Source organism: Cryptomeria japonica, chromosome 7, assembly GCF_030272615.1.
Source record: "Cryptomeria japonica chromosome 7, Sugi_1.0, whole genome shotgun sequence".
NCBI classification, from domain to species: Eukaryota; Viridiplantae; Streptophyta; class Pinopsida; order Cupressales; family Cupressaceae; genus Cryptomeria; species Cryptomeria japonica.
This window is the reverse complement of record NC_081411.1, coordinates 555,839,129-555,863,695: the sequence shown is the minus strand read 5'-3', so window position 1 is coordinate 555,863,695 and position 24,567 is coordinate 555,839,129. Positions and strand designations below refer to the sequence as shown.

The following is a 24,567-nucleotide window of genomic DNA, read 5'->3' as shown; positions in this document are numbered from 1 at the left end:
ATATATTCTGTACATGGAAGTATGGAGAATAGCTTCACCATGTCTACATGTATTTCATTCTTGTACATAGTTGATTTTAGCTGTAATTGCATGTATATTCTGATTTGGGAGCATATCCATCAGCATAAAGATGTATATAAATCTAGTGTAGTCGTTTATTTTTCCTATGGGAACATTGAAATCAGTCATGATGTGGATGGCAGTATAAAGCTATAGAAAACATAAGGATGTATATAAATATGGTTTTCAATAGTGTAACTTAATGTATATCTCCTATGAGCACACTGAAATCAATCATGATGTGGATGGTAGTATAAAGCTATAGACAACATCAATTTTTGCACATGCATGCTGAACTTTAGTAGCACAGAGCATTGAATTACTCACATAACAATTCAGGCATTTTTGTTGGTGAATTAACCTTTAGAATATTCAAGTCAATTAAAGGTTGGTTTATGCATTTTATTTCCTTCATTTCAGGTTTTTTGTAATGTCCCCTTTCTTGGGTTCTCTTGCTTTGCAGGTGGCATTGACATTTTGGGCTTGTGTCAGCCTGATCAAAGGGGTAATTTGATGCTACTAGTGAGATCAAATGGTTTAGTGGAGTTGTATAACACTTTCAAATGTTATTTCCGGTTTGGTCTCCAAGATTCTTGGAGTGAGTGTCTATTTTTAGTAAGTCACCTAGTCAAGTCTATTCATCATTGGATTCGCTCCTATGCAGTCAGTTTTCAAACTCCGATGCATTTCGCCAGTGTCACCACTTTGGTGTAATTTGGAGCTATATTTAATTAATTTCACTAAGTTTGTTATTTTAATTAAATTATTTTATTGGGCACCTCAGTATTATAGCTCGTTGGAAAGAGAATGGAAAGTTTTGAATGATGAGACACTTAAAAGTGACTTTTAGTGCCAAAAATGTTTTAGAAGTAAAATAAATCACTTTTTGGAGTTAAAAGGCTTATTAAATTAATGAAGTGATTTTATAATGGAGTTTTTGGAAAGTTTCCTAAAATAGTTCATAAATAAGGAGTTGGAGAGCTCATTTGATATGATGAAGTTTATTCTATTTCTCTGATTGAAATCCTTGGGGCTTTGGAGATCGAACTTGGTTCATCTCATCCTTTGGATGACAAAAACCCTCTTGGGAAGATTAGTTTTGGTGATGAAAGTTTCCTTCCTAGCCAGCAATTTGATGGAGTCACTCAGATTTTGTAGTTGAATTTGGTGGTGCAACAATTCTACCCTAGCTAGTTTATTGGAGATATCATTTAGGTATTTCACAGAGCATTCAAGATTGGGTTTATCAAATTTCTGAAGTCTCTTTAGAGATAAATTTGCATTATATCTAGATATATTGCAAGATATTGGTGGAGTAAGAAATTGATGCCATGTTTGGTTGAATCTCTCAAGTGATCCCAATGGAGGTTGAAGTATACTAAATGTTGTGAAGTTGCATGTGGGCTATGATATATCAGGTACTGGTTTAATCTTGCTAGTTGTGGCTCCTCTAAATAGGCAACTGAGTAATTATTGCTTGGTGTGAGTTATATAGAAGGGACAATATGCTATCACCTTGCTTGGCATGGAGAAAGGAGTTCTTTATGGCTCCATGGGATTTAAGGAACAACTGGGTTGTGGGCTTTCAAGGAGAATTTGCAAGGCATGGAGAAGCTTATTCCTTTTGACGTATATCATAGAGCTTGTAAAATCCCTACAATATTGAAGTCGAGAGCTTCATGGTGATGCTTCTCTTGTGTGGCATGAACCTCAACTGCAAGGGCATTGATTTTCTAAGCTTCTCTTTGGAAAATGGCTGTAGATTTGTTCAATAGTATTGTTGATTAAAGTATTCTTTTTTCAAATTATTGTTGAGTTATGCTTTGAGTGCCAGGGTTTGAGGAATCAGATTTGAGTTTGGACACTTCTATTGCTGGATGTGGTAATACCATCTTGGATGTGAAGGGTGAATGAAGGACATGGAGCATTCTTATAAATGAAATTGTTGAGTTATGCTTTGAGTGCCAGGGTTTGAGGAATCAGATTTGAGTTTGGACACTTCTATTGCTGGATGTGGTAATACCATTGTGGATGTGAAGGGTGAATGAAGGACATGGAGCATTCTTGGACATCAGAATGATTTCTATTTGCTGTTATGTCATTTCCATATTTCTTTATACATTGTGAAATGATTGCCATGTATTTCTACTTGCTGCCATAACTTTCTCATAATTGGAATTTGAAACAAAGGTCAGGAATTTAAGTTTTTGTTCCTGTAATTTCAATTGCAAATCTTTGTTGTTCAATATAAATAATTTGGGAATGTTATTAAGAAATAATCTGCATTAAACATCATCAATATCATTTGCAAAATGCAATCCTTCATAAATTGGAACATGCAAACTACTTGACAAAATTACCCTGAGGAGAAAAACTGAAAAATTTGGGCAAGATTTAACAGGGGATTTTACAGTGGCATCGGAGCTAAAGTTTCTACCAGCTTGTTGGGTAGTTCAGAAAATTGACTTTCAGTAGAGTAACGTGACATCAAAAGATAGAAAATGGTTGGCCAAATTACTCTTTGAAATAGGTAGTAATCTTAGTATTCAATCTCTACCAAGGGATGTTTTTAATACTCTGAACCAGTTAGAAGGATGTTTGATCATTGTAAAGCAGTTGCCCTCTGAGTTGTTGCAAATTGCAATTAACTCTAGTTCCTATATTGACTTACTTATGTCAGCACAGGTGGTTGAGACACATAGATGATGAGATAAGATTGATGGTTACTTCATGTTTGAGCAAGATCATGAGAATTTTAGCACTTCAAGCTCCTTATGATGATAGCACTATGAAAGAGGTATTTCCATTGTTGGTGGATAGTTTCCAGGATCTTGATGAAATGAAAGTTCTCACTTTTCTAGAAGTGCTGCCATACTTAAAACATTTGCAGAAATCAGATTAAATTACATTATGTTTAGTTTGGGAGTGAATCATTTGATCTATAGAATGTTTCACCTTTTCTTTGCTACAGTCAGGAAAGAACATGGTGATGATGTTATTGCAGCCATGCAAATCATTATGGTTTTGAGACTTTTGACTATTAATGAGAGTGATGATGTGCCACAATCACTCTTTTCTATTCTATCGGCTAATAGGAAGGGTGATCATGGAATCTTATCTAGTAAAAGGAACTTAGCTGAAAAGGTAATTGCTCAGTATAAAGAGAAGCTGAAACCTTTCTTGGGTAATGAGGAACAAGTGGATGAAAAAAAGTTCATGGCAGATTGTTTAGATGGAGATGGTGCTTTGACTCATGAGGACTATCTGGTAGAGCTTAAGGATGATTCTTTGGTGATGCATGCAACTACTGTGGATGAGATTGTGCATTAAGGAAAGGACAAAACAACCACCTTGGAACCTAGTTTGGATTCATCCGGTGATGACTCTAAGTCTAATGACTTCCTTGATGATTCTAATGGAGCAGATGTTGATGATGAGTTCACTAATGTAACTTTAGATGATGGGCATGGAGAAAGGAAAAATGATAATGTCCTCAAATCAAATTTTTGATGATCCTTTATCTCATTTTAGTGATGATGATGATTTCAGTACTAGTGAGTTGGAGAGTGACTTATTCAAAGAGACAACCATGCATGAGGAGCTTCTTTGAACCAAAAAATCAACCCTTTAGCACTTGGGATTTGGGTGTGTTGGCACCTAAGTATGATTAGGAGCCTTGTTGGGATGAATTTCCTTTTGATTATAATGATGCCCTTCATCTTGAGAGTCATGGATGGAGGATGGCAATGAGGAAGTTTATCTTGAAAGATTTGGTGATGGTCTTGAGAGCAAATCTGATTTATCATTGCATGAAGTTGATCTTGAGTAGAGGCCTAGTGATTTGGATCCATAGCATACTATTGAAGATGATAAGAAAGAGGTATAGAAGAATTAGGATAGCCATGGAGACACAGTGAAAGTTATGTAACTAATTCTGATTTCTACATGCATCATAACAACAGTTCATCATCAATGCATACACATGATTGGAATGTTGGCATATGCACACTCCAATGAGACATTGTAGGTGATTGAAGGTTTTGTCATTGATGGCAACCTTACAATCCTATGGCACTGGCAAGGCATCACACCGACAAGATAGTTCACCGACACTAGCAAGATCAGACTCTACACCGGCACTCAGACCACCGGCACCGGTAGAGAAAGGAAGCATACTGACACAGAGGCCGATAGGATTTTTGTTATATTATATTTTGCTTATTATTGTAAAATCTTTTGTAAGCCGACTTGGCATCATTGTAAAATGACTCTTATATAAGAGAGATCATTGTAGAATATTTGGAATTAAGTAAGGAAGATAGAAGAGTGTATTTAGGCGAATTAAGGCAGACCTATTATGCGAATTATAAGTTAAGGGTTTATGTAAGAAGCAGAGCAGAAACCGGTACTGGATCTAGCATTATAGATGCTATTCTGAAGCAGTACAAGATACTGGATTTATATAATCCATCATTGTAAGTCAGTGAGACTTCCCATTTTGTGTTTGAGCAATGAGCTTTAGGCAGTTGGCCTTCCTGCATGTGCAAGTCCCTCATGTGGCAGTAATATTCTCTTATTGGCCAGTAAGTGAATATTGTGGGTCACAAATCCCACCGAGGTTTTTCCCACACCGGGTTTCCTCGTTAAATCCTTGTGTCATGGTGTGCTTTTCATGTGGAAGTTTTTATTTCTGTTTATTGCATTATTTCTTGCATACCGGTACACTGTTATAATATGTTCTACATGTTTTAAGTTAAGAAATTCAATTCACCAGTTAGATACTGATTCACCCCCCCCCCCTCTCAGTATCTGTGGGAATCCTAACAATTGGTATCAGAGCATGGTCCTCTATTTTCAGAAGCCTAATAGCTTGAGGAAGATCTTGAAACCGGTAGAGATGGAAAACTTGATGAAGCAACTTGAAGGAGCTCTCTCAGACTATGATGCAGAGAAATTGAAAAACATCAAACTAGAAGATGATCTAAAAGCAGCTCAGGATATCATTCAAGCACTTCAAGAGAATCTTACCATTGCAAGAAATAAGAGAAGAGAACTTTGTGAAAAGATGCAAAATGAGAATGATGAAAAGGAATCACTTAATGATATGATAAACAAGCTGAAACAAGAGAACATGACAACAAAGAATGAGATGCAGGATATGACTATGAGATTTTGTAAAGAAATTGAAGATAGGAAGAAGAATTAAGAAGAATTGACCAGAAGACTAAGTGTTGCAGCAAATGAGAACACAAGACTTAGCTATGAAAATGATTTATTGAAGACAGATCTGATGCACACTCAGAATGACTCCAATGAACTGATGAGGCAGAAAGAAGTCTTAGAAAGAGAACTAGAAACTGCAAATCAACATAAAGAAAAAATCAAGAAAAGCTCAGAGGAACTTGGTAACTTGCTAAAGAATCAAAAACCTAAAGGTGACACTTCTGGAATTGGTTTTGAAGTTGGTGAAAGCTTCGGTACTGCAAACACACAGGATCATAGCAAACCTATAAGGCAACCTAATGCTTATAAATTCAATGGAAAATGCTTTAACTGTAATAAGTATGGTCATAGAGCAAATGAATGTAGATTTGGAAATTATCAGAATATCAACACACCCACCGGTCAATGTTCAAAATGCAACAAAGTTGGTCACAACTCTGAAAATTGAAGAATGAATGTGAGATGTTATGTTTGTGGAAGATTTGGACATTTATCTAATCAATGCAGAACACAAACCGGCATAGGTTATGGAAAGGCTATTCAGAAAAATAATGTGACTTGTTATGCATGTAACAAGATTGGGCATATTGCAAAATTCTGTAGAAGTAAAGGATCACCGACAGATAACAAAGGTCCTAGTTTGAAAGGAAAAGAAAAAGTTGAAGAGGTTAAGCAAGAATTCTCAAAACAATGGATCAGAAAGTCCGACCTAAATATTGTTGGGAATACTCCTCCACCGGTAGAACCAATCATCACTCCACCGACATGACAGAGTAGTGCTTCACCGGCAGGACAGAGTAGTGCTTCACCGGCAGGAAGCTCTTCATCAAATTGAAGAAAATTTTCTTGAGGGTTTGGCAATCAATGAGACATATGCTATAATTCCTGCGGTTAATGGTGAGAAGTTGGAAATTACTTCTATACCGGCAGACAATGTTAAGTGACTACTTAACCGGCATACATTAAATGTGGTAGTTGGCAGTTTGACACTATAAATTAATGTTTTTGGCTCCATTTCACTTCACTGAGCATTCAAACATTCGAAGAGCGCGAAATCTCTAGAGCTAAGGCATTTCGAGCAAAGAGGCAAAGCACTTCAAAAATCAATCCATCCAAAGGCAGAAAAAGGTATTTATCATGGCATCCTCCTCTGCACCTGAATTTATAGCAAACCCTACAGTAGTCGAGGTTATAAAACGCCCTAGGCCCGTATTTCAACTAGTCCTCGAGATAGCTAAGAAAGATGACAATGTAGGTGCTTTTTCCCAAATTCCAAAGGGAGTTGTTTTTGTAGAAGATCCCAGAATATACATCCATTGCAACATAGAGGAATTAGGAGATGAAGAAATTAAAAGAATGTATAAGACTATTATATGTGACAATTCCGGCAATGTAAAACCTGAACATAAAATTGTTGAAACCCTAGGATTCACTGAAATCCTCTGCATTCCTGAATTTCCCAAGGAAGTGATTAGGATAGTTTTAAGTAGGGTACATGGTTCATTCTTTTGGCTTGATTCGATTCACAAAATTACAAAGGAAGCTGTGAAAGCAGTAATAGGGTTACCTTCCACCGGTAACAGACTAGACAAGACTAAGAAGGTCTCCAATGACCTAGTAATGAACTTAACTGGTGCAACATCAGACAGAAGGTCTTTGAGGGTTAATGATGTGACTGATATAAACGTGAGATTTGTTAGCATGATTTTAGGGTACAAAGCAACTCATGCAAACAGACTTAACTCAGTTTCCAGTTTATGCCTTAAGAGTGCTTATGATATGGTTAAAGACAATGCAAAAATTGATGTATGTGAATGGTTAAAAGATGAGTTGATTGATAACTTAGGCAAAATCAAGAAGGATAAGAAAGGAACTTTTAGATTTGGAAATCTACTTGTATGCTTGATGCTACACATAACTAAACAGGTTCCCGGTATTGGTCATAAGAACCTTGGATTTGATATACCGGTAGGAAAGCAGTTAATAGACCTATTCAACAATATGGGTGAAAACAAAGAAAAGAACATTCATGACTATTTTCAAGCACTAAAGGTGAGGATGAACAAAAGGATCAGACTATCACAGGAAATTGTCAACAAATACAAGGATGATATATGTTTTGTAATAAAAAAGGATGAGATTTGGATGGAAGCCGTTGTCCCTAGAACTATTTGGGTAACAGAGATGGGTTATGAAACTGATGATCATATTATTGAGACTTATGCTAAAGCACTTCTGGAAGCACCAAATGAACCTAAGGAAGAAGTATTTGGTATTACTGAGACCATAGAAAATCAAATTCAATCTAAGAAGAGAGTGAAAAAGGTTGAAGCAGTTGTGAGAAGAGGTTCTAGACAGGCTAAGGCTATTAAAGAAGATATATTGAAACAAACCGGTATCACTGAGGATGAGTTAGGAACTCTACTGCCTGAGAGTCACCTATCACTGGTAGCTATTTCTTTGGAGAGTGACATGCCTGCAACTTTCAAAAGAGTTGTAAGGAAAAGGGATCCTTCACCAGCATCCACACCCTCGCCTAGAAGGACTAGACAAAAACAATAGGGAGTGAGGTCTCCAGTTAGAAAGACAACACCAAAGAAGAAGTTGACACCAAAGAAGAAGAAGACTAAACAAAACTTGGCCCCTCTTGACAAATTGCTATATGAAATCACAGAGGAAGGGAAACTCAAGAACATAGGAAAGGTCTATGATACACTGTCAGTAGATGACAAAGAACAAGTTGAAAACAATGTTATTTTACACCTAGATATCTACAAGAAGTTTCTGATGGAAGTGGTAGATGAACTACCAGATGAATTGTTCAAAAGATTGGAAGCAAGAAGACAAGTTGTTGTAGAGCTTGATAAGAAAATTAAAACTGAAAAGTTACTTGCTATTTACCCAGTAAATTCACCTAAGGAGATAGATGACTTAATTGCACAAGCTAACCGGTCAGTATTCTCTACTGCACACCGGCATTTTGCATTAATGGTTGGAAGAGTGAATGAAGTAACAGAGGAAACAAAAAATGCATGGGACATATATCTTGTTGAGAAGGAAAAACAGGAAGAGTACAGGAACCCCAAACCATTAAAGGTATACCAGAAGGAAAGAGACAAAGGAAAAGGAAAGGTTGGTGGACCCCCGAGCATCAAAGTAAAAGACAACTTACTCCCACCGCATCCAATTGCATCACCGGTAAAAACTACTGAAGATCAACCGACAGATGAGAGTATGGACATGAAGGATACAAATCCTAATCCTGAGGTACTATACATAGTTGATGTTGATACACAAAAGGTCAACATTGTGATAGACAAAGATACAACCGGCAAAACAGATATGGCTAGTGAGCCACCGACAACTGACAACATTGACAATACTGAAAGAAAAGTTGAAGTTGATAACACAGAGCAACAAACAGAGAAACAGGCATAGCAACAGGCTCCGGAACATCAACAGATTCATGTGAAAACAGTGCCACCGGCAACAGGAGAAGATAAAAAACCATTGCTTAAAGAAATGGAAACACAGACTAACCTACCAGAGGTCACTACAAGCTTGGTTACTTCCTCCACCGGCGGAATTCAGAACGTTGGTTCCTCCTCAGCAGGCTACAAATCAACAAATGTAACTGAAGTACTTTTGGACTCCATCAAAAGGATAACAGATTGTAGTTCACAGGCTTATAAAGCTATAGATGATACAATCCCAATTTTGAAGATGATAGCTCCTAACTGTAACATGGACAATAAGGATTCTTTAAAACAACTTGACACTTTTTGTAAATACATCACTGAGAACATAGTGACTGTCGAGCAAATAAAGGAAGAGGCATTGAAGGATAAGTTAGAAATTGAAAAGCAAAAATTCTTTGAAGATCAGATAAAGAAGTGTACTAGGGAATTTGACACACTTCTACCGGAACTATGTAACTTATTGAAAGAATACAAAACTCTGTACAAAGACACCTGCCAGACAAACCTTTTGACAGTAGACATAGATAAGAAAATGAGCAAGGTACAAGATGAAATCAATAAACTTGCTGATAATTTTGTTAACTCACCTGATACATTATCAGTTTTTGAGCAAAGGATAACAAGTTTTGAGGAAGAGTTAAGTTAGAAAGAGAAAAGGAGAGAATAGTAAATAAGGCAAAGAATTTGAGACTAAAACTGAGTCCAAGATTGGACTATCTAGATCATTACGAAAGGAAATATCTAAGGCACTAGTACAAGGACAAAAAACACCGACAGAGCATATGCAGCACCTCATCGGTACAGTTAAAAGAACAGAGACAGCAATAAAGGACAGCAAGAAGTTTATGGAAAGCATAAACTTGATTTTGGGAGATCTTTTTCAAATTGTAACCACCCAGTTACAAGGTTGAGATTACAACTCTACTGACATCTTGACAACCTTTGTCATTGATGCCAAAGGGGGAGTAGGAGTATGAGAAAATAACCGGCAAAAGACTTATCTACTTAGGGGGAGTTCTTATATTTTTGGTAACATATTTTTGGAAACATTTTTGGATTACAAGTTTTGGATACATTTTTGAATTTTCTCATGAGTGTTGCCATCAATGCCAAAGGGGGAGATTGTTGGCATATGCACACTCCAATGAGACATTGTAGTGGTTGAAGGTTTTGTCATTGATAGCAACCTTACAATCCTATGGCACCGACAAGGCATCACACCGGCAAGATTGTTCACCGGCACTAGCAAGATCAGACTCTACACCGACACTCAGACCATCGGCACTGGCAGAGAAAGGAAGCATACCGGCATAGAGGCCGACAGGATTTTTGTTATATTATATTTTGCTTATTATTGTAAAATCTTTTGTAAGCCGACTTGGCATCATTGTAAAATGACTCTTATATAAGAGAGATCATTGCAGAATATTTGGAAGTAAGGAAGATAGAAGAGTGTATTTAGGCGAATTAAGGTAGACCTATTATGCGAATTATAGGTTAAGGGTTTATGTAAGAAGCAGAGCAGAAACCGGTACTGGATCTAGCATTATAGATGCTATTCTGAAGCAGTATAAGATATTGGATTTATATGATCCATCATTGTAAGTCAGTGAGACTTTCCATTCTGTGTTTGAGCAGTGAGCTCTAGGCAGTTGGCCTTCCTGCATGTGCAAGTCCCTCATGTGGCAGTAATATTCTCTTATTGGCCAGTAAGTGAATATTGTGGGTCACAAATCCCACCGAGGTTTTTCCCACACCGGGTTTCCTCGTTAAATCCTTGTGTCATGGTGTGCTTTTCATGTGGACGTTTTTAATTCTGTTTATTGCATTATTTCTTGCATACCGGTACACTGTTATAATATGTTCTACATGTTTTAAGTTAAGAAATTCAATTCACTGGTTAGATACTAATTCACCCCCCCCTCTCAGTATCTGTGGGAATCCTAACATGGAAAGATCAATTTGTAATAATCCCTACTAGTTCTGTTCCATTTTTCTCAATTTAAGATGTTTGACATTCGTCAAACACGTGGCATACAACTCACTGTTATTTGATTTTCTGATCACTGTTTATATTTTGGGGTGTTTGTTCATTGCCAAATCAAATAGAGATGTGTAGAAAATGGTAAACAATGTTTGCATTAAACTTTGGCAAGACAATCTCAGAGAAATGATGTCACATTAGGCACAGATCAAATTGACAGTCTGAGCCTCATATTCAGAGAACTCTGATTTCTACTGTAGCAGAATTCAAGAGACAAAATACAAGATTCTGAACCTTGTTTGCAAATCTGAACAATCTCTAAACTGCAATTAGTTTCCAGCATATAATGGTAGAGAACAAACATAAGTTTGACCTTTAATTGCAAAATTCTCTTTGTTCAGAAATATATGAGTAAATGGCAATCTTTACCATAATCCTTGTGTGTAGCCAAATAGTAGCAGTAGCAATTTCCACGTCTGGCTTCACCAGCATCAGTTCAGTGATACATTACTAAAAAGGTCTGCTGGCATTGACAGATAGGCATAGATTGATTATTGGTGTTGGGAATCACCAAATAAGTTGTGATATCCAAAGATTGGTTTTATTGATACAGCGGAAATAATCTTCTTCAAACCCGTCCAAATACTGTCGCCTTAGCAATTAACCTCATATAGCACCTCAAAGGATTGATGTCAAAGGACACTTGACTTCATTGAAGAAGGTTACCCATGGGCATTGAATAGCTTTGACCTGAAAATTGAATGTGGCTCAGAATGACTCCTCAGCGCACTCTCATAGACAAGCCACAAGACAAAGCTAGCAACCACAACCTGTAATATGAAGAGACGACTCTGGATTGCAGAGGTTGCGCCGAACTGCAGAGTTAATAAACAACTCCCTCAAATATTAAGTGCTATGGCAATGAAACTTTAGTACTCACAGCAGACTCCAATAAATATTTCACCAAAAACATTAATCTAGCTGCTAATAATATTATGCATTGAACTATTAATCACCAGAAATTAGGAAGATTAGAGCCCTCGATAAATTCAAGCAAAGCCCTTGTGGAATTGTATTCACATTCAATCCACCCACTAATAAACCAAATGCCTTCAATTATTATTTCCACAGCACAAATGAAAGGTTTCGATTTAATATTATTTATCACCAATATGACCCAAGTCATTCCCAAGTATGAATCGAGCCACACTTAAAATAATATGCAAACATTTTGAAAAGCAATTTATTAAATAAAGATTATGTGCACCAATATTGGACTGACGGATGCATATATTCAAGCCGCATAAACAAATATATTTCATAATATTATAACTTACCAGCAAGAAAAATATCTTTATTTCTGAAACAAACTTTTGACTCTTACAAATTTGTCTCCAATGGAGACTTTACAAATTTGGCACAGATGTAGACTCTATCGCGAATCCACTCCCAAGAAGAAGAACTAGGGTTTCGTCCAGCCCTTTGATCAATCTACTGAAGGTTTGCGTCCTCAGAGATTCAGCTTATGCAAAGCATCAGACAATTCATCAAATCAGAAATCCATAAGCATCCCCAACACCATCTAGCCAGCCTCCCTATATTGAACTTCAAGAATTATGTTTAAGATTAGGGCAACTTAAACAATTGGAGAACTTTATTTTATAAAGTGACTGTTGTCCTCATTTTTGTTTCCAAAAATGAAGGACCACTACGAGGAAATTTTTATGAAAAAATAAAAATTATTACTCTATGGCACGCTTCTCGAGGCAGAATTATGACTAATCCTTGGACTGGCTTAATCCTCAGTCCGTTCTCGAACTACGTTTCGAATTTCGTCTAATTCTGAGTTCGTTTGCTATGCCTTTCCTTCAAATTCGGGTTTTAAAACCCAGACTGCAGGTGGAGAATTTTCTTCAAACTGCAAGTTTTAATGATATTCATTGTTGTGGTCTTTGTAGGGGAATTTTTGATCACTTACATGTGCATTTTTTTATTTCAAATATGTCACTTGTAATTTATTTTAAGTTTCCCATTTAATGTTTTTATCTTTTTATTGTTTTTTGGTCATTTTTAGTTAAAATAGGGGTTTTTTAGCTCAACTGCAAGTAAACATGCAGTTTGTCCAAAAAACCCCTACTTTAATGGGTTTTACATGTAATAGGGATTTTAAATCCCCATTACATGTGTGCAAGTGTTTAATACTTGTTGTAGGGATTTTATTTCCCCCTTACAAGGAATTTTAAACTTGCAGTTTGTCTTTCAAAACCCGATTTTGAGCATGAAAAGGAAAAAGGAGAAAATCGAACTTGTCATTTTATGTTTAAAACCCGATTTGCTTCCTTTTGAAGAAAATCGAACTTGTCATTCATTTTTCAAAACCCGAAATGCAAGAATGAAGCGATTTTGGACTTTTTCAAGGTGAAATTCGTGGATGAATCGTTGGATGATGGGGGCGTTTTGAGTTTGCATCCTATCTTCTTGCATTTTTTGACATCTATCATGCCATTTCAAAGACAAATCCGCTGGTTTTTACCCTAAGAAACAGCAACTGCGTTTTTTTTAACGTGCCTCATAAATGCCACGATTTGAGCGGTTAAATCTTCAATGTTGCCCACACTCCTAAATCGTTTTGGCCTTTCTTCCTAAGGCGTGGAGGGTAAGAAAGGTTTCGCACCATTTAATGGTGCATTGAATGTGCAATATGCGATAAATGCCACGTTTTAACAAAAACGTGACTCTCTCTTGGCTGCGTGTTTAATCCTTTGGCATTAATATCTCTTCAAACACCTTTGGTGTTATTATTCCAGCAAATACCTTGATCGTTTTGCTTCAACAAACCCGGAAGGAACACTTTCATTGGCATTTTACTCTTGCAAGTTTAAGATTGCTGCCATTTTTGGGGGCATTTTCACAAAAACGTGATAAGGGTTTAATAGTTCAGTTTTGCTTCTTCATCTCAAGAAGTATTGCATTGTTGGAGAAGCATTTTGATTTTCCAATCAAGGTATGTTCTTCCTTTCTTCTCTTCTTTTTATTATTTTCATGTCTTCTTCATTTTTCGTTTCTTGTTACGTTCTTCGCATGTGTTGTTCTTCCCTTAAAATTGGTTTTCATGAAACAAATCTTCCCTCTAAAATGCAATTGTTAAATTGCACTATTCTTCTCAAAATTCCATCTTAACTTGTATTCGAGATTTTTAATCTCGATTGCAAGTTCGCTGGAAATTCTTGTTCTTCCCTTACAGTTGAGAAAATTAATCATTTTTGGTTAAATTTCCAAGCTTGAAAAATGTGAAATACCTCTCTCTTGCAAATTCGGATTTTGAAAACCGGATTACATGTTGAAAAGATCTTCCCATTTTCATGAAAATGACTATCCCGGATATTCCCATTTCTATCCATCCACGTTCCCCATATCCGCACTTTTCATTTCCATCATTTCCCGCAAGTCAAAACCCCATTTTCCATCCGTTTCTCCATTTTCGAATTTACAAGTATACTTGTATTCGGGTTTTAAAATCCCGATTGCATGTATGTACTTTCCAACTTGTATACTTACGAAAATTCCCCCAAGATCCGAAATTGGTCAAAGTCAAGATTTTCCCATTTCTACATGTCTTCCCTCTTCTTCTCACAAAACCGTGAAATTCAGAGATCAAAGTTTTACCCATTTGAAAAAAGAAAAAATGATATTTGCAGCTGATTATGATGTGGCCTTAACCCTTTTAAGTCTTCATCACAGCATTCCAGGTTCGCAATCAATGTCAGATTTGCCGGCATCGCCAACTCCAAAGAAAATGAAATACAAATATGACAAATACCAGAATGAGATTGCACCTTCCCAGGTATCTTCTCCATTGGATCGTATCAGGGATACAGAAATAGGGCACGTTGATATGGCGGAATTCATTCACAGGGTAGAAGATCCACAGGATAACAACTTGCAGCGGCTGTTGGACAGCCATATCCATCATGCGTCTTCTTTCCCAGTGGCTGCCCTAGAACCTGAATTTATTCTTGCATGCGCCCATCATTTTGACAAAGAGTCAAGAGTCATAAAAAATGATGATGGTGAAGCCATAATTCGTCTTGATGCGGATACGATCGAGAAGGTCTTCAAAATACCTCTTGCACCTGTTTATATGGAAATCACCAAAGAAAGTGCAGCAGAGTATTATGTGAAAAGAGAAAAAGATTGCAAGCGCCACATCAATAAGTGGATTCATGAGCCACGTCCTTCCTTCTCAAGATGGGCAAAGTTGTACCGTTGTGATTTCAAGTGGGAGATAGGAGACACCATCACTCTTCTCAGCAGAATGATAGGCCTTGAGCACTCTAATGTCTTTGAGCCATGGATGTATCAATTCATCATGTTCATACGGCAGTCGCATCACATTTCATGGGGTGAAATCATCAGCGATGCTTTGTGCGAACAACTTGCAGCAGTTCCTACCACTATGACCTTCTTTATGAATTCTTATTTGGTATATTTAGCAGCATCACTTAGACACTTTCCAGGTCTTTCTACCAAGGGTGATCGCTCGCTCATACCAGTTTGGGAATATTATGACCAGCTGCCCTTGAAACCTAGCAGACTACATTTCAGAAGAGTCCAAGACGCATTCTTTGGATATTTTATGTGTCAGTTTGACATGGATCTCCGAAATAAACGAGTGTCAGATGAAGCATGGGTCAAGGTATCTGAGTATGGCTGCTTATTCTTGCAATTTCCCACCTTCACCTACATGAGGATTGGGTGCTATGATGGACAACCATACATGCTTCCAAGATACCCGACCGATAGGATAATTCTTATGGAGTTGGGAAGACAGATTATGGCTGTTCATACTCTTCAGTCTGCTAGACACAAGGTCGGAATGGGAATCTCCAGCACAAATCCATTGAAAATTGGTCGATACTCCCTTGTCACATCTGTGAAGGCTAAGGCCATGGAGGTTGAATTGCAGGAAATCAAGCTTAAGAGGTTCAAACCTAGGGCTGATTTTGATTATAGAGGTATGAAGGAAAAGATCAAGAAATCCTTTGTACATGTTCATCGCATTGAAGACATCTGGGCAGATCTCCGCACAGAAGCTGAAGTCCTGAAGATGGATTACTGCAGGCTCACTGTTGAGCAAATTGTTGACTTGAACTTGGCAGATATCCCACAAGGGATGATTGATGACGGGCGTATACTTGATCCTGAATACATTTCACGGAGGGTTGAGGAAGCTCCACTTCCTTTGATTCAATGGTCACATAAAGAGTGCGTCTCCATTCTTGACAGATTTCAGCCCATCTTGGCCAACACTAACGCATGGTTGAAAAGCAATGCTGTTAGACTTATCAAAATCAAGGTTGGGAAGGAAGATGACTCTACAGGGCCTCTTGGACGGAAGTCTGAGATCCAGATTGATAATAAGGAGGGTGCTTCATCTTCAAGCACAAGGATCAAATTACGAGTTAGTCGTGCAGTAGTGCTTCCACCTGAAGAAACAACTACTCGTGGGAAGGAGAAATCGCGGTTCCATGTTCAGGTGGTTGATCTGGATAATCCAGAAGAGGGGCAGCAATCTGATGATGCGCCTAGGTCTCCAGTTCTAGACACGCCTCACGAGGTCATTCCTCCAGTTTCCATTGAGACGCCTCTTTCTCCTCCTGATTTGCTCATTGATGAGTCTCCTCAGAATGCAGTTCCAATTTCAGCATACGAGCCTTCTCCTGATCAACAGCGAGAAAGTATGTTGAAAGTTCCTGAAGATATTCCCATTTGCATTCAGTTATCAGAAATTGACACTTCCACTTCTGGTTTTGAAGAATTCATGAGGCAATCTTCATGTCCGTTGGTAACTGAGCAAAACATAGTTGCTATTCAAACAGATATTCCTCCCAGGGTGACCACAGTGATTCAAACAGAAACTGCTTCTCCTTTGCCTACAGCTGCTACAGGAAGTGAGTTGATGACTTTGCCTCCATGGCTTAGTTCTTTCACCCCGAAAAGAAAGAAGCAAGAGATCTCACCTGATGCCTTCGACTACCAGCAACTCAAACAGTCCAGATCCAAAGTTGCTAAGAAGGCGAAGACTATTTCCAGGGTAACTGTTGATAGCAACAAGATGAAGGTAGCTGAAATTGTGGAACCTATTGCGGATAAACCACTTGAGGAAATGTCAGCTGCTGATTATAGGGTTACAAAGGTAGAATTGGGCAAGCAAACACATGAGGTTATTAAACATGATGCCCAGTTTTCTGTTGCTTCACTAGTGCAAAGATGTGACGATCTTCTTGCTAAGAAAAACAAGCTAGAAGAAGAAAATCGACAGCTCATGACAGCCATCCATAAAATCACAAAACCTGCTGCCGAAGGGAGTAACTCTATTGGTTCTTCTGGTTCCCAAGAATCGATTCGTGGAGTGGAAAGAGCTGCTCAGAAAGTACAAGCACTGGATTCCTGGGTTGATCAGCGTCATGATCAATGCGTGCAAGTTATAAAAGACATTTTTCAAATAATGTCTAAGCTGGAAACCATTGAGGAGAAATTGGATCAGACTTCTAACACTTTCAAAAAGAATCTGGAAAGTGTTGAGAAAAGTCTGGCAATCTGGCGTACCATGCCCCAACAACAGCTCAATATCCTGCAGGATCACGCCATCATTTCTTCCAGGGTCATGTACTTGGAATTCGAGGAACTCATGGAAAATAAAACTCTTGTTCTTAAATCCCTCATCGAAGAGATCAGCGATGCAAGGAAATTCCGGGATGAAATTTATCAAGGTATTGTTTCACATTGTGAAAGGGTCTCTTGCAACATAGTAAGTCAGGATGGAGAGCTAATTCCAGAAGAAGAGGTTCTTGCAGATTTACAAATGAGGATTCACAGTGAATGGAGAAGTGAACAATTCTCAGCAGTTTCAATTCAAACATTGATGAAACACCAAGCCTTCTTGCATGAGATTCAGTCCATCTTGGATAAAGACAATTCCGCGCTTCTCCGCTGCCACGACACTATTGTGAAGACTATGGTAGTTGCTAAGAACACTCATGAACCGAATCCCGAGGAACTACAAGCAAGCATCCTGAAGTTTCAAGGATTCATGTCTTCACAAAATTCAACTTAAGTGTTTTTCAGCACTTAGTTGAATCTTCTCTCTTTTTGTAATTTCTTAGTTGTAATTTTGTTTTAACAAGATACATGTAAAAGTAGTTTATGTAAAATGCAAGTTACACATTACTTGTACTTTTGTAATTACATGTAAGTTAACAACAAGTTGTGTCCGATTAGGACTGTAGTTAGTTAGAGTAACTCTTAGTTAGTTAATGAAGTCTCAGTTATTTATTGAATAAGTCTTGGTGGTTGAGAGAATCTCTCAAGTTAGTTAGGATCCTCCCACCTTTTTCTCAAGGCTCCTATTCTATAAATACTTGAGAGGTCCATTGTAATTTTTATCTTTTTGGAAAGCAAGCAAAAACTTTGCCAAATTTACAGCAAGAAGTCTTTGAGCTTATGAATGTGAATTGAAGGTTTTGGAAGAATAATAAAGAAGGATTACTCAAGTTTTGAGTCTTTGAGCTACATGTTTGAGTTTGAATCTTTTTATTTCTTCTATGCAAAGTGTTCTAAAGGAGCTTAGTCCAATCTGATTTGAAGTCTTTGAGCTGCAAGTAGAGAAGATTAATTAGAATAGGAAACTCTCTTGAAGGAACAGCAAGTCTTTGAGCTTGCGTCCATTCTTGAGGAAAATTATTGTTTGATAAGAAATAGCAGCAAGTCTTTGAGCTCGCATTATTTCTTGTCTTTATGTTGAAAGAATAGATTATTCCAGTCTTTGAGCTGTTATCTTTTATTCATTGTAAATTTTAATATAGCAAAGGGTAGATAGGACTTCCAATAGTCAAGTCTTTGAGCTTGATATTGCTGTCCCGTCCCGAAGGAAGTGACGGAAGTCTTTGCGCTTTCAGGAAACTTCATTTCCTTTCTCTCATTTCACTTGAAAGTAATTACTGCTGTTCATATTCAATCGCTATCCTTTTCTGTGAAGAGAAAAGGATATTGTCTTTCTTGAAGAAAGAAGGAAGACTGCTGTCCCATCCTATTTTTATTTCAGTTTTAGTTAGATAGGGGGAGCCTTCCCTTAATTAGGAGAGTTTTTACTCGTGTGCTGTGGTTGAAACCACAATTTTGTATATTTCCCCTAAGTGTACAAAATTTTCAACCAACAGTGACATTATAATATTTATTTCATTTGAGTCACTTTTAATTAAATTAATTAAAAAAAAGTTGTCCTTTTAATATTTTATTTATTTGGACAACTTTAGAATAATTAATTTAATTAATCTATTTGTCACATTTTTTTGGGGGATATTACACAATTCTCGGTAACCACTGAAAATGAAGTACAAGTTTTATTGAGACTGGATGGCACTCATAGGCATGTGGAGAACTTAATTCATAACACACCAAGAGGTCATAGAGAGCAAATTATTTCCCTTGCTGATTTGCATAAGGTTAAGTTAAGAGCACTATGGAGGAAGTGAAATTAGCCTACTTACACATTATCCGTGACATAGATATGGCTATCAAGGATGCAGATGAGGCTTTGATTTTGTACAAGAGAACTTAGGCTAAGGTAGACAAGCTTACATTCAAGCTTTAGTGCAACTAAGGATTCCTTGCGGAATGTTCAAATGTCTCTTCTAGAAGCAGAAAACTAGATTTTGGTTGCTGAAAAGAATAGGGAACAAGAAAACAAAGAAAGAGAAACAGAACTCAAGCAGGTGATTGAAGATCTTGGTTGCATTTAAGAGGAGTATGACCTTGTCCATTGTCCCAAGAAATCAGAAAAAGGGAGTTTGGATCAGCAGGAGGATTGGTTTGAGTTTGCAGTTTTGGATAATCTTTAGTTTGTTGATAATCCTTTGTTTGAGGTGGATGCTGATTTGACCTATGGTAATCCACTCTTCAAGTTGGATGATGGAGCTCTTTCTGATTCCAGTGATGAGATCGGAGTTTATCACAGTATTGGAGTTGTGGGCAAAATCCGAGAGTTAGTATTGCTGTCCACTTTCCGATCAGCCTACATTTGGCTTTAGTTCTTGGTCCGTAGTTGAGTTGGTTTGTCTTTTCAGATCAGCAGTGGAGTATTTGGTGGTTGAAGTTGGTTGCTAGAGACAATCTAGTCATAGGAGATGTCTTTTAAGTGAATTCCATGTTTACATTTCCAATGTTTTCTAAGGGATTACAGAATGATTACTGCTACCCTTTCTTTTCCACATTTATTATGGTGACATCAAATTATGAGCAGATTGATTTTGAGCCCTTACAGACTTTATGGCAGTTGGTTGTGGGAGATTTTCCATATACAGTTCAATTATTTTTTGCTTCCACCTTGGTGGGTGATGATCACTGCAGATATTTTAAGGTGTTAGCATGTACATCTCTAGATGGTGATTTGATAATTGTGGTGATTGGGGTGTGTTAGAGTACTTGGGTTTCTTCCTTTGACACTTGGAGATTGAGTGTTGATGTAATGTTTCCCATTTGGGACCGCAAAGGCATACCCTGGCTGGAAAATTATAGAGTTGTTCTTGTTGACACCTCCTATACCAGTCATGTTATAGTGATTGATCTGCTTTATTTTTGGGATATCATGAGGGGATATGTTGGGATTATGGCATATGGTTTAACAGATTTTCTTTTCAATTGCCTAGGACGGAGTTTGGCAATGGGATTGTAGATATGGACTTCACTGAGATGCCTTGGTAGTAATATGTTTCATGGTTTAGATTTCACCCCTTTTAGTTTAGTAGCTAATGGGATTGAGAGAGTCAATGTTGACATTTTGCAATTTGCTCCTATAGTGCGTTAGTTTGGTTCTTTTGAAGAGCAATTCTTTGAGTAGTTGATCGAGTTTATGTAGTATTTGATTTCTCTTCTTATAGGTGGTTATCTAGAGGTCTCTTGTGTTGGTACCTTGTAGGATAGTGCTTTGAGAGGATGGTGCTACAAAACTCCTAGGTTGATTTGGGACCTTGGGATCATTCTTGGTTTCAATTTGGTGATTTTGGGGTTGTGTTGGCATTGCTTGACGACAAGCAATCTTTTGGAAGGGAGGATTGTAATGTCCCATTTTTTTCGGGTTCTCTTGCTTTGCAGTTGGTGTTGACATTTTGGGTTTGTGTTAGGTTGATCAGAGTTGTATGCCACTTTCAGATGTTATTTTTGGCTTTTGGTTTGGTCTCCAAGATTCTTGGAGGGAGCCTTACTTTAAGTAAGTCATCTAGTTGAGTCTGTTCACCATATTTCATCTTCGAGATCACTCCTACATAGTCGACTAGTTTTCGATTCGGATGCATTTCGACCACTGCCGCTACTTAGGTGTAATTTGGAGCTATATTTAATAAATTTCACTAAGATTGCTATTTTAATTAAGTTATTTTATTGAGCACCTCAATATTATAGCTTGTTGGAAAGGGAATGGAATGTTTTAAATGACGAGACGCTTAAAAGTGACTTTAAGTGCCAGAAATGTTTTAAAAGTAAAATAAATCACTTTTTGGAGTTAAAAGGCTCATTATATTAATAAAGTAATTTTATGATGGAGTTTATGAAAGTTCCCTAAAAAAGCTTATAAAATAAGGGGTTGGAGAGCTTATTTGGTATGATGAAGTTTATTTTATTTCTCTAATTGAATCCCTTGGAGGTCGAGAGATCTAACTTGGTTCATCTCAACGTCTTGAGGATGAAATCCCTCTTGGGAAGATCAGTTTTGGTGTTGAAAGATTCCCTAGTTGGTAATTTGTCGGAGCCACTTAAATTTCCCAGCTGGACTTGGTGGTGCAACGATTCTACCCTAGCCAATTTGTTGGAGATATCATTCAGGTATTTCATAGAGCATTCAAGGTTGAGTTTATTAAATTTGTGAAGTCTCTTTATGACAAATTTGTAGGTTATCTGAATGTATTGCAAGATGTTTGTGGAGTAAGAAACAAACACTATGTTTGGTTGAATTTCTCAAGTGATCCCAATGGAGCTTGAAGTATACCAAATATTGTGAACTTGCTTGTGGGCGATTGGATATATCAATTATTGGTTTAATCTTGCTAGCCATGGCTTCTCTAAATAGGCGACTGAGTAATTCTTGCTTGGTATAAGTTATAGAGAAGGATAGTATGCTATCACCTTGCTTGGCGTGGAGAAAGGAGTTCTTTATGGCTGCATCGGATTTAAGGAACAACTGAGTCATGGGATTTCAAGGAGAATGTGCAAGGCGTGAAAAAGCTTATTCCTTTAGACATCTATCATGGAGCATGTAAAATACCTGCAATATTGAAGTTGAGAGCTTCCTTGTGATGCTTCTCTTGTGTGGCGTGAACCTTAGTTGCAAGGGCATTGATTTTCTAAGCTTCTCTTTGGGATGTGGCTGCAGATTCGTTCAACAATATTGTTGATTAAAGGTTTTTTTTCAAATTATTGTTGAGTTACGCTTTGCTGAGCACCAAAGTTTGAGGAATCAGATTTCAGTTGGGCACTTCTATTGCTGGATGTGGTAATACCATCTTGGACGTGATGAAGGACATGGAGCATTCTTGGTTGTGAGAATGGTTTCTATTTTATGTTATGTCATTTCCAGATTTCTTTATACATTGTGAAATGATTGCCACATATTTCTGTTCGCTGCCATAACTTTCTCAAAATTGGATTAATTGGTCAGGAATCCAAGTTTTTGTTCTTGTAATTTCAATTTGCTTATCTTTGTTGTTCAATATTAATAATTCTGGTATGTTACTGAGCAAACAATCTGTAATAAACATCATCAATATCATTTCCAAATTGCAATCCTTCATAAACTGGAACATGCAAACTACTTGACAAAATTACCTTGAGGAGAAAAAGTAAAAAATTTGGGCAAGATTCGATAGGGGATCTTACATTTTGGATGAATTATATCAGGGCTCTCATTCCCCAGTACCCGTAATCTGCCTTCTTCAAAGTTTGTACATGTTCCCTCTTTTCAACATTTTGTACACTTCGCTTCTACTTGTAAGGCATTGAACCATAGGTTCCTTTTTTTATTTGAATTCCTCCTCCACAACATTTTGGTTTCCAAGCCTTTCAAAGTAATACCACTTAATTTACCATTCAGCACATACACTTATGTCCTTAAAATCTATTAAGAACTTTGGATTAATAAGTTTCTACATTGAGTTTTGTCTTTTGCATATTCATTGCCTAGTTCTGCAACTTTATGAAGCTGAATTGTATGCAACCTTACAAAGTCAACATCTCTTTGTTGGTGTGAAGGATGAGAAAGTGAATCAAAATCAAATGAAACAATGCAATGAAAATACCAAATTTACATCCACACTCACTCAATAAAGCCTAAGATGTATGCGTAAAATCAAATGATAAACAATATTATTATACCAAAGACCTTAAATTGTTCCATTGTTTTCTTTGAAATCTGCTTGAATGCTTGAAGTGTGGGTTGCTCTTCAAATTAGCATAACCATGATAGCACAATGATATGATGATAGCTTGATACTAGATACTTGATATCGCATGCTTGATACTTGATACTTGGCAAATGATAGAAAACTTGATAACAATAGCTTTCTTGATAATAATGTGATCTTGACAATATGCTCTAGGGTAAAATGAATGTGTGAAGGGTTTTATTTGTATGCTTCACTTGACATTTGAAAAATGGTGGAGATAAATTAGAAAAATCAGTGGATGAGAAAACTTGAGATAGGGTAGGACCTAAAATTAGCACATGGATTGATCAAGTGGAAGAATAAAAGGGATCAAATGCATAAATAATGATCAAATAAATAAATAAAATATTAAATTTATTTATTTTTGGAGGGAATGAGAAATTAAATAAATTATTTCAAATTTATTTATGGGAGAAATGTTAAATAATTAAAAAATTATGTAATTATAGTGGATCAAAAGATGAATTAATTAAACAATAAAATTAATTAATTAATATAGAAATAAACTGGGATAGTTAAATAATTAAAAATTATTTACTTATTATATATGAAAAGAGGAAATATTGGCTTAATTAAATAATAAAAAATATTTCATTAATATAGATTGAGGGATTGGTGAGATCATGATGAAATGACAAGATGAAAATGCATTAGTCATTTTTAGGTGTCTACAATTGGTATCCAACTCTGTGGTGGTTGATTTAGTGCATTTGCAGTACTCAACTATCTTTTATAATTCATCTCTACCCTCTATTTCTTTCATTGGCACAATTTGCAAGCTTGATGTAATCTCCTTTACAATCATATAGAGTTTGGTTTAGTGATATCCCCAGGAACCTTAATTTACTCAAACATTTAATCTTTCTTGTTATTTTAATATGCCACCTTCCTCTCAGATGTTCACTTCCATGCCACATTGAGGATTCATCTACATGGTGTTGAATAATTGCAGGTAATTGTTGTCACAGTTTTGCTTAGTGATTATCCAAATAATTTCTTAGGTGTCACTAGGATGTCAGCCAAATTCTCAGGCTGCAATGTGTATCCTTCTTGATAGCTATGCAAGTCGATGCCTCATTTCCCCTCTATTAGAACTTCCTCAGAACTTGTTCTGCATCTTGCTTTCAACAAGTAGAACAACTTGGTACCAATCCTCCTCCTACTCAAATGATCAAACTTGAATGCTAAGGGCACTATACTTTCACATGACGAGATCCGGTCCTCCAAATTCCTATGCTTAACTACTAAAACAAAACTTGCAATGGTGATGGCATTTCAGTATTCAGTAGTCTTTAAACAAAACTTGTGATGGTAATGGCATTTCAGT

The 24,567-nt window shown here is 37.0% G+C and overlaps 1 protein-coding gene across 2 annotated transcripts in view; it reads left to right on the top strand.

The window, feature by feature from the left end:
• Window positions 1–24,567, top strand: part of LOC131031105 (uncharacterized) — an 85,165-nt gene that overhangs the window by 5,730 nt on the left and 54,868 nt on the right. The gene's annotated exons all lie outside the window — the stretch shown is intronic.